General features: G+C 48.3%; 1 long non-coding RNA gene across 1 annotated transcript; it reads left to right on the top strand.

Moving 5' to 3' along the window:
- Positions 1-366: 366 nt before the first annotated feature.
- Positions 367-5,379, top strand: LOC144160879 (uncharacterized). The gene is made up of 3 exons (XR_013320418.1): positions 367-1,097; positions 4,519-4,682; positions 5,246-5,379. It is a non-coding gene; the product is annotated as an uncharacterized LOC144160879 (long non-coding RNA).
- Positions 5,380-8,272: the final 2,893 nt, after the last annotated feature.

Here is an 8,272-nt window from a genome sequence, read left to right on the forward strand (position 1 = left end):
CTTGTGTTTTTCCTCATTTCATTGTCTGATGTATCTCGCCCATTTTGCAGTCTCGTCTTTTTCAACTTAGAATCAACTTGGCCTAGCCTCAACCCTAGCAAGTCTTCATGGGCCCTTCTTTGAATTTACGAAGGGTTTAATGGGTTTGTATGCTTGCGTGATGCATACAAAGGAGAGATCTTACTTATTTTCATTCACTTTGAATTGAACAAGCAGTGACAGGTTAAAAATTTGCAACTTTTGTTGAATAGCAGAGGTCAGCAAGCTTTTCAGGCGGAGAGCCGGGTTTAATGCAATGGACACGGAGGGGGCCGGAGGGCACATTGGTTGAAAGGGGAGGGGGGCTTTGCAGGCAAATAAATTTTGGGGAGGAAATTGAAAGCAGCGTACAAAACTAGAATAGCAATCCTTATCATGTTTATTTCCAGCACGAATGTCACGAGCTTTCATGCCAGTTGAGGTCAAAACTGCCATGTCAGCCTTCAGGTAGAAAGTGACAGAGGAGAAGGGGTCTACCATTGTGCCGGGGGCCACATAATACTGCCCCATGGGCTGCGGGTTGCCAACCCCTGATTTATAGCATTTTCGTGTATCGTCTGATCATGAAGCACTGGACAACATAAGGTTGTCAGTTCTAGATGCCTTCATTTGTGACAGGGATGGGTGGCATCTATGGAAACTTTCTGGGTGTTGTGAACAACTCAAGTCTGGTTTTCGTGTGAAGATTTACAAGCATGCTCTCATTATGTTGCAACACTTGTGAGAGGGAACCCCTGTGTCAGAGGACCTGTTTGCGGTATAGTTTCCTGGTGCTAACAAATTCCAAAATTTTTATGGCTGCTGCAAAGATCTTGAGAAAGAATTGTTTTTGCAATGTAGTAACAGTTTGTGACCTCGCTCAAGCATTCAAAATGCTTGCCCGGTTTTCTATTCGTTTTGGTTGCTTGTCCATTTTTCATTTTCAAAGTACCGTATATTATGTGTGGTCTTGTTTTTTTTTGCAGTGCCTGGCATGAGCTCCTTACTACTGATCCTGCCACAAACGCTGTGGATGAGAGTGGGCGAAATATGTGCATCACTGCTGCTAATCTCACAAGGTTTGTGGGATTTCTGCATCTTAAAATCGAGAAAATTGACATGCAGTTTATTAGGCTTTAGACAATACCTGCTGTTAATAGTTACTGGTGGGTTCTTTAGCATAGCCATGAAGCACAGTGTGATTGCTTTGTGTTTTAGGTTATTTCATCCCTTCTTTCAAGCTTAGAAAGACGTGTTTGGTGAGTTGGTGCATCTTAACGATACTTGATCTTGGCGCGAAATATTGACAATCACAGAAAGTAGCTGGTGAAAACAGGCAATGACTAGCAACTAACTTTTAGGCAGCGTAAGAAACTTGTAGGCAGCGTAAGAACACATAATTGCAGGCCAAAGTTACGTGGCTCCACTTGCATGCAAAAAAAAATTGTGATAAGGAAAGTTCACAGCCTAATAAATACGCTCTTTCATATGAAGACCCGTTGAAATGTCACTGACACAATCGCATCCGTTCTTTTCAATGTGGTAAGCTTCCTGTATCTCCCTTCCTCATGTATTACTGCACCTGGACAATTTTCACTTGCTTTTTAAGAGCGTCATGCATGCGCTTGCAGAGCTATGGATGGGGTTATGCCCACTTGTGCAGTTATCAACTGAGAGCTTATGTTCATATTCACGCAATCGCACGTTCACACACCTTCCAGTGTGCCCAATGCAGACCTTTCCACATGAAAGAGGTATCTCATAAGCAATGTCCGTACACAGCAAATTGCATAGGCATTGGTGGGCTTTTTCTCGCACCCTTGCCTATCAAAGGGACCCCTAGCACTTTCCCTCGACTACTCGGAATGTATTTTGGGGTAAAGTCTATTGTCCCAGCAATCACCTCCCACAAGAATCATGAAAATATGTTCGCTATGATGGAAGGTACGTGCGATGCAAGATCGCACATAATCGTTCCCTCAACTCATTGCGCAGGGTGCTCTTTAAACCTTTAATTAAGGCAACGCCCCAATTGCCTATATAAGACATTTTGCAGGAAAGTGGAATTTTTCTATCACTTATGATTAAAATTCAATCACTAGTCTGTCAAATCTCATTTTGCCTGCTTCCTTTTTTTGTGTGTAGGTTTGTCCCTCGTGAATTTCTCGAGCACATTTCTTTCAGGTACTTTTTGGGCACTATATCTGTTCTTGGTGTCGTGCAGAGATAGATGCAAAAAAATTGCCAAGATCCGTGTAGAAATAAAAAAATTGTTTAATTTTAAATTTAAAAATACATGCAAAGAGAGCACTGCCCTCTTCTCGCAAACCGGAAATACGCTGCTCACTTTCTCACTGACCCCGATGTCATGTGGCGAGACAAATGAGGGCGGCAAAATTACATCCTGGAAGTTTTAAGCCCATGGTGGCCTGACCTGGGAAGCTCCTTTCTGCGCTTCTTGACGCTGTCGTTCGGTGGAACCGTGCCGGAAAGTAGGAGAGGACAAGCAACCACACGAGACCAGCAAAGTGACGTGCCTACCGCTGGGTCAATGGGTGTTGCTATGCCTCTTTGTCTGAACTCTGTACCATCTTTACCTCTCTTTAATTTAGTGTGAAGCTGCGTTCAGCGCTGCCTTGCTATTGAGGTTTCATGTGAACATCACTTGTGGGTTTAAAGAAAGGTTAAGGAAACAGCTGCATATTCTGGTAGAAAAAACCTTATGAGCGCTCACAGCAAAAAAAAAAATCCGCGGGATTAGAACCACTGACTTTCAAAACAGTGCTTCAGATTCTTACCTCTCGACCATATACACAAGCTGTGAGGCTTGCAAAAATTGAGCACAGAGCTAAGTAGTCAACAAATATTGCCAGGTGTGTCTGTTACTTGTCATGTTTGAGAAATTCTGGCAGTGAGAATGCTTGTGTCTCACGCACCAATCTTGCAGACAACCCCCATCTTGTTAATACTAGAAGCAATGTAGCTAGAGCTTCCATATTTACCTCATGGCAGGCATCACGCGATCGCAATCTCTCCGACGCAAGCAAAGGTAGCGAAGTACAGAATTTGCCACACAGAATTATATCTGTCTCCAAGGGATAATAGCTTGCCAACAAAAACAGTTTGGTTCAATTTGTCTCAAGGCAGCCAATCACTGCTAGAGAAAAATAATGTTGCTGTTTTTCAGTGAATGAAACAGCATTTCGAAGTGCTAAAACATGTCCCCAGACATAGAGACGGACTGATAACCTGGAAGCTGCCGTCCACTTTTGCTATGCTCCCGACCACGCCTCCTTTACCATCGATGCCAATATCTGCCGTGAATAGACATCAGCATACGGCGCGCGAATGAACGAGTTCGCGTGTATTTTGGCGACGCGCGCTGATACCAGGCGATGTCAACAGTGGTGCATCGTAACACGCCATGGAAAGGCACACATGTGCTCGAACCGGAGCCATAGTGCGGCTCTCTGTTACTGTCTCTATAGATTTTTGTATACTTTGAGCCCACGGTTAAGCTTTTATGCTTACTTTAACGAAAACAAGCAGTAAGGCAACATTTAGGCTCGTTTGGTCAAAATAATGGCATATACACACTTTCAGGCTGACCCAACTGTAGGGCCAACCGCTCTTTGTCGTCATATCCGGAGGCCTCAAGTGTGACGTTGCCAGTACTGCATGTGCTTGTATTTTTAGACTAAAAAATAGAATAACTTTCTCATATCTGCGCCACTTTGATCATTCTTTTTGCGCATGTAGAATTTTTTTCATAGAATGTGGACTTCAAAAACATTATGAACAAAATTGAGGCGTGGCTTTGCTATTGCAAACAGCAGTGACCAGTGGAGCTGAGGGGAAGCCTCAGAAAATGGCACACCTTCCTAGTCTACCTCGACAACGCCGTACTATTTGCCCGGAACTGCGACGAGCAACCTAAACATGAGCGCGGCCCGACGAAGCACGTTCCGAGAGGGAAACGAATGTCCCGGGGTTTTTCATCCCGGCGGACTCGCCATCGAAGTAGTCTGCTGCTGGAAACAAGGTGCAGACCCGCGAAAACGACCTGGAGGCGAGAAAAGGCGTGGCTTTGCTGTCGCAAACAGCCTCGCGAAAGTTATGCGCGGAACGCTGATGTCATTGCTAACGTCATACCATGTGCGCTCGGCAAGGCTAAACCTTTTGCACAAGGACCCTTGTACGTGCACCGGTCCTCGTCGCCACTCTGCTCCCTCCTCCCCCTTAACTTCCGAACTGTGTGCTGTAGCGCCCTGCTAACATCCCTCCGAGGAGCACAAGCTTGACAGCTCTGCTGTTAAAAAGAAAAGGCCAGAGCTCTGTGCCGTGCAATAACCAAAAGGCAGCAGAACTGATTGTGTTTTCTACGACAACAAATTGTTTGCTTTCTCATGTGCTCACGTTAAAGGTATGCTTTTGCGTCGTATGTTCAGCCTCGATGCATTCAACTAACAAGTGTATTTCAAATTTCCTTTCTCCTGTTAGGCCCAGTACTTTAGCCACATTGGTGGCTACGACTTCAAGGCGGCTGTCCGCATGGTGTTGGGCATGGTGATTGGGCAGCCAGTGGCATTGTCCTGCAGCTGGGCAGGGTCCAAGGGGGCGAAAGAGGCCTTCTGCGAGCTAGACAACATTGTCTCTTGTTCTTGGTAAACTGCCCTGATTTTATTTTATGCACGAGGAATTCATTATAATATTTTCAGGGGCTACTTTATTTTTGTGTATTTGTTCGACCATTAAAGCTTATTTTTAATGTTCTTGTTTACAGGACTGAATACGGATACTGTTTGGTAACGCGTAATAAATATTGGCTCTCTGGAATAGTTGTAGGTTGTGAAGACTAGAGGCATTGCATTAAGCAAGTTTGTAATACTTCTTTTTTTCACCTGCCGCGGTGGCTTAGTGGCTAAGGCGTTGTGCTGCTGTGCTGAAGGTCACGGGTTCGATCCCAGCATCGGCGGCCGTTTTTTTGACGGAGGCGAAAAACAAAGACGCCCGTGTGTTGAGATTTCGGCACACGTGAAAGATCCCCAGGTGGTCGAAATTAATCCGGAGCCCTTTGCTACGGCGCACCTCATAACCTGCGTAGTGTCGGCGCGTTAAACCTCATAATCAATCAATCAATTAAATTTTTTTTCAGGAAGGGCATTGCTAAGCCTGTGGATATTTTTACAGTGTAGTACTTATTTGTCTGTTTTCAATTATCTTTCAGTGTCAATACAGCCCAGGTACCCAGACGCAAACAAGGTCGCTGCGGCAGCTTTTATTAAGAAATGGCTATGCTCCGCCGGTGACCGGGATGGCGGCCGCACGAAGCGGAAGACACTGGACAGTATGAACTGAGCAAAATAAAGTCAAAAACCTAATCACCACAGGCTTTGTAAATCACTACATGTCCCTGAAAAGGGCAAACAGTGCTCTTTAAAAGGGCACAAATGCTTATGCATGCAGTACGAACTTACAGCATGTCCCATGTTTAGGAAAAAAAAAAAAAGAAAAGTTCCTGCGATTTTGCAGCCGCCCCATTCCATAGGGGCGATTTCCCGTGCAAGCCGGGTGAACTTCCCAAGCGTTGTAGTCCCACACTAGGGCCGAGCGCCAGGCCGGGGAGTCGCTTGTACCTATTTTACCGGTAGGTGCCCGGCGCCACCAAGGAACACGAATTCACATGGTGCCTTCCACAGCCACGATGGACGCTCAACTCGCAACCGCCTGTGGCAGGACAAGCCGCCAGACTCTTTCACCCCCGGCAATGGCGCAACGCGGCATGATGGCCGGGGGCACCGCCAGATGGACAAGGGTCAGGGGCCCCTCGATAGGGTAAAGGCAGCTTTCCAGACGTGAAATCGCCTTTCAAGGGTCCGCACTCGACCAGGGACGCCTGTACCCATTAAAGAAACCGGTGGGTGTCCGGCGGTACCAGGATTCGAACCCCGGACCTCCCGCATACGAGGCGAGTGCTGTACCTTTGAGCCATCGCTGCGGTTTTTTGATTTTGCAGCCGCCCCATTCCATAGGGGCGATTTCCCGTGCAAGCCGGGTGAACTTCTCAAGCGTTGTAGTCCCACACAAGGGCCGAGCGCCAGGCCGGGGAGTCGCTTGTACCTATTTTACCGGTAGGTGCCCGGCGCCACCAAGGAACACGAATTCACATGGTGCCTTCCACAGCCACGATGGACGCTCAACTCGCAACCGCCTGTGGCAGGACAAGCCGCCAGACTCTTTCACCCCCGGCAATGGCGCAACGCGGCATGATGGCCGGGGGCCCCGCCAGATGGACAAGGGTCAGGGGCCCCTCGATAGGGTAAAGGCAGCTTTCCAGACGTGAAATCCCCTTTCAAGGGTCCGCACTCGACCAGGGACGCCTGTACCCATTAAAGAAACCGGTGGGTGTCCGGCGGTACCAGGATTCGAACCCCGGACCTCCCGCATACGAGGCGAGTGCTGTACCTTTGAGCCATCGCTGCGGTTCGAACTGAAAGCTGCTGGGGTAGGACAGCCGGGATGTAAATGGCAGAATGTCTACTATGGTTGAACGGCTAGTATATACCTAAAGTTGAACAGCCAGGCTTCAGAATATGTTCAAGAGCCGCTCACCAGGAAAAGCTGACTGGCCGTACTTTGGCAAAAGCTAATGGGCCATTGATTAGACACATTTCAACGGCCGACCATCGGCATAAGGTCAACAGCTGACCTCCTGCAAAAGTTAAACAGCCGGCCTCGGGCAAAGGTTCATCAGCCAGCCTCCGGCAAAAGTTAATGGCTGATCTGCGGCAAAGCTGTACGGCCGGAGACCGTTGTGGACCCCTCTGCAATGAATTGGTAAAAGGAGAGTGGCCATTGGGTGTACAGCAGTTAACTTTAAACACGCCGCAGAGGCCCAACTTTGAGTGCGCGCTTTACACTTTGACTGGAGAAAGGCCGGGCAGGAATTACCCGGCTGAAGTTCTTCGGCTGATTTTAAGCCGTACAGGCTTGTGCTGCTTGGGCAGCATGATTTTCTAAACCGAGCTTGTTGCCGGTGGTAAAAAATCTAGACTGCACTTACGGACGTAACTATTACTATTGTTAAGACTTTATACTACTAAGAGAAGGCATACGGGTATGTAGATTTTAAGGTCTTATGTGTCTCCTTTGTGATTCTAATATTGTTGGCGTTTTTTCATGCTATGGGCACAATGTTGAAAGGAAATGTAACTGTTGGAACTTCCTCCTCTTCTGCGCCATAACAGACGACGCTGATCATCATTATCTTCACCAGCACGAACCGAGCGGTGGCACGCGCTCGCGCTCCACGCGGAGCAGTTCCATTAAAGCCCTCATTCTCATCATTCTCTCCGCTCTCTCTCGACGGCTTGGCAGCCGGAGGACCTGGAGGTCCATTACATGGTGCCGAAAACCCGGGATCTCAAGACAAGGCCAACCTTATCGACGCAGGGAGCCGCGCAAACCAGTGAACCGACGCGACACCTTGCGACCTTGGCCCCAGAATCCCCGGCCGCCAGCTGACCGCCATGGAACGGCTACTCCGACGTCGCCAGAGCCTCCGCTCACAACTGGACGGCATAATAACCGAAGCAGAAGAGGCACTGCGAGGGCAACGTGGACTTTCAGCGTCCGAGGTGAGCGTTCTGCTTGAACGAATCGAAGCGCTCCACCAGCAGATTAAGAAACAGGACGACCTCATATTTGACGAGACACCAGACAGCCTACTCGAAAGCGAGACGTCGAATGCGGGCAAATATGGGGACAAGGTTATGAACACGGCAGCGGCCCTGCGCTTCAGGTTGGAAGACGCTCTCGCATCCAGACCTACACGACTGCCGAGTTCCCAGACTCCGACCGCCAGCAAGGCTAAGTTGCCTCAGCTTGACCTTGTAAAGTTCGATGGGAACCGGAAGAACTGGCTGCGCTTTTGGATGCAGTTCGCGTCGGCCGTGCATAATAACGACGATCTGAGCACTGCAGACAAATTCAACTATTTGAACACCCTCGTCACTGGAGCTGCCGCATCGGCCATCTCTGGACTCCAGTCGAGCGAGGAGTGCTACAAAGACGCCATCGATATTTTAAGGAAGCGCTTCGGTGACGAAAGGCTCATCATTCAAGATCACCTCAGAGGCCTTCTGGACTTGAAATCAGTTTCGTCGTCTTCGAACGTGCATCAACTACGACGGCTATACGACGAGGTTCAAGTACACGTACGAAGTTTGAAGGCACTTGGCATTAGTACTGGTAA

The sequence above is a fragment of the Haemaphysalis longicornis genome, unplaced genomic scaffold (assembly GCF_048455015.1).
Source record: "Haemaphysalis longicornis isolate Haplotype H1 unplaced genomic scaffold, Haemaphysalis longicornis Haplotype H1 scaffold_11, whole genome shotgun sequence".
NCBI classification, from domain to species: domain Eukaryota; kingdom Metazoa; phylum Arthropoda; class Arachnida; order Ixodida; family Ixodidae; genus Haemaphysalis; species Haemaphysalis longicornis.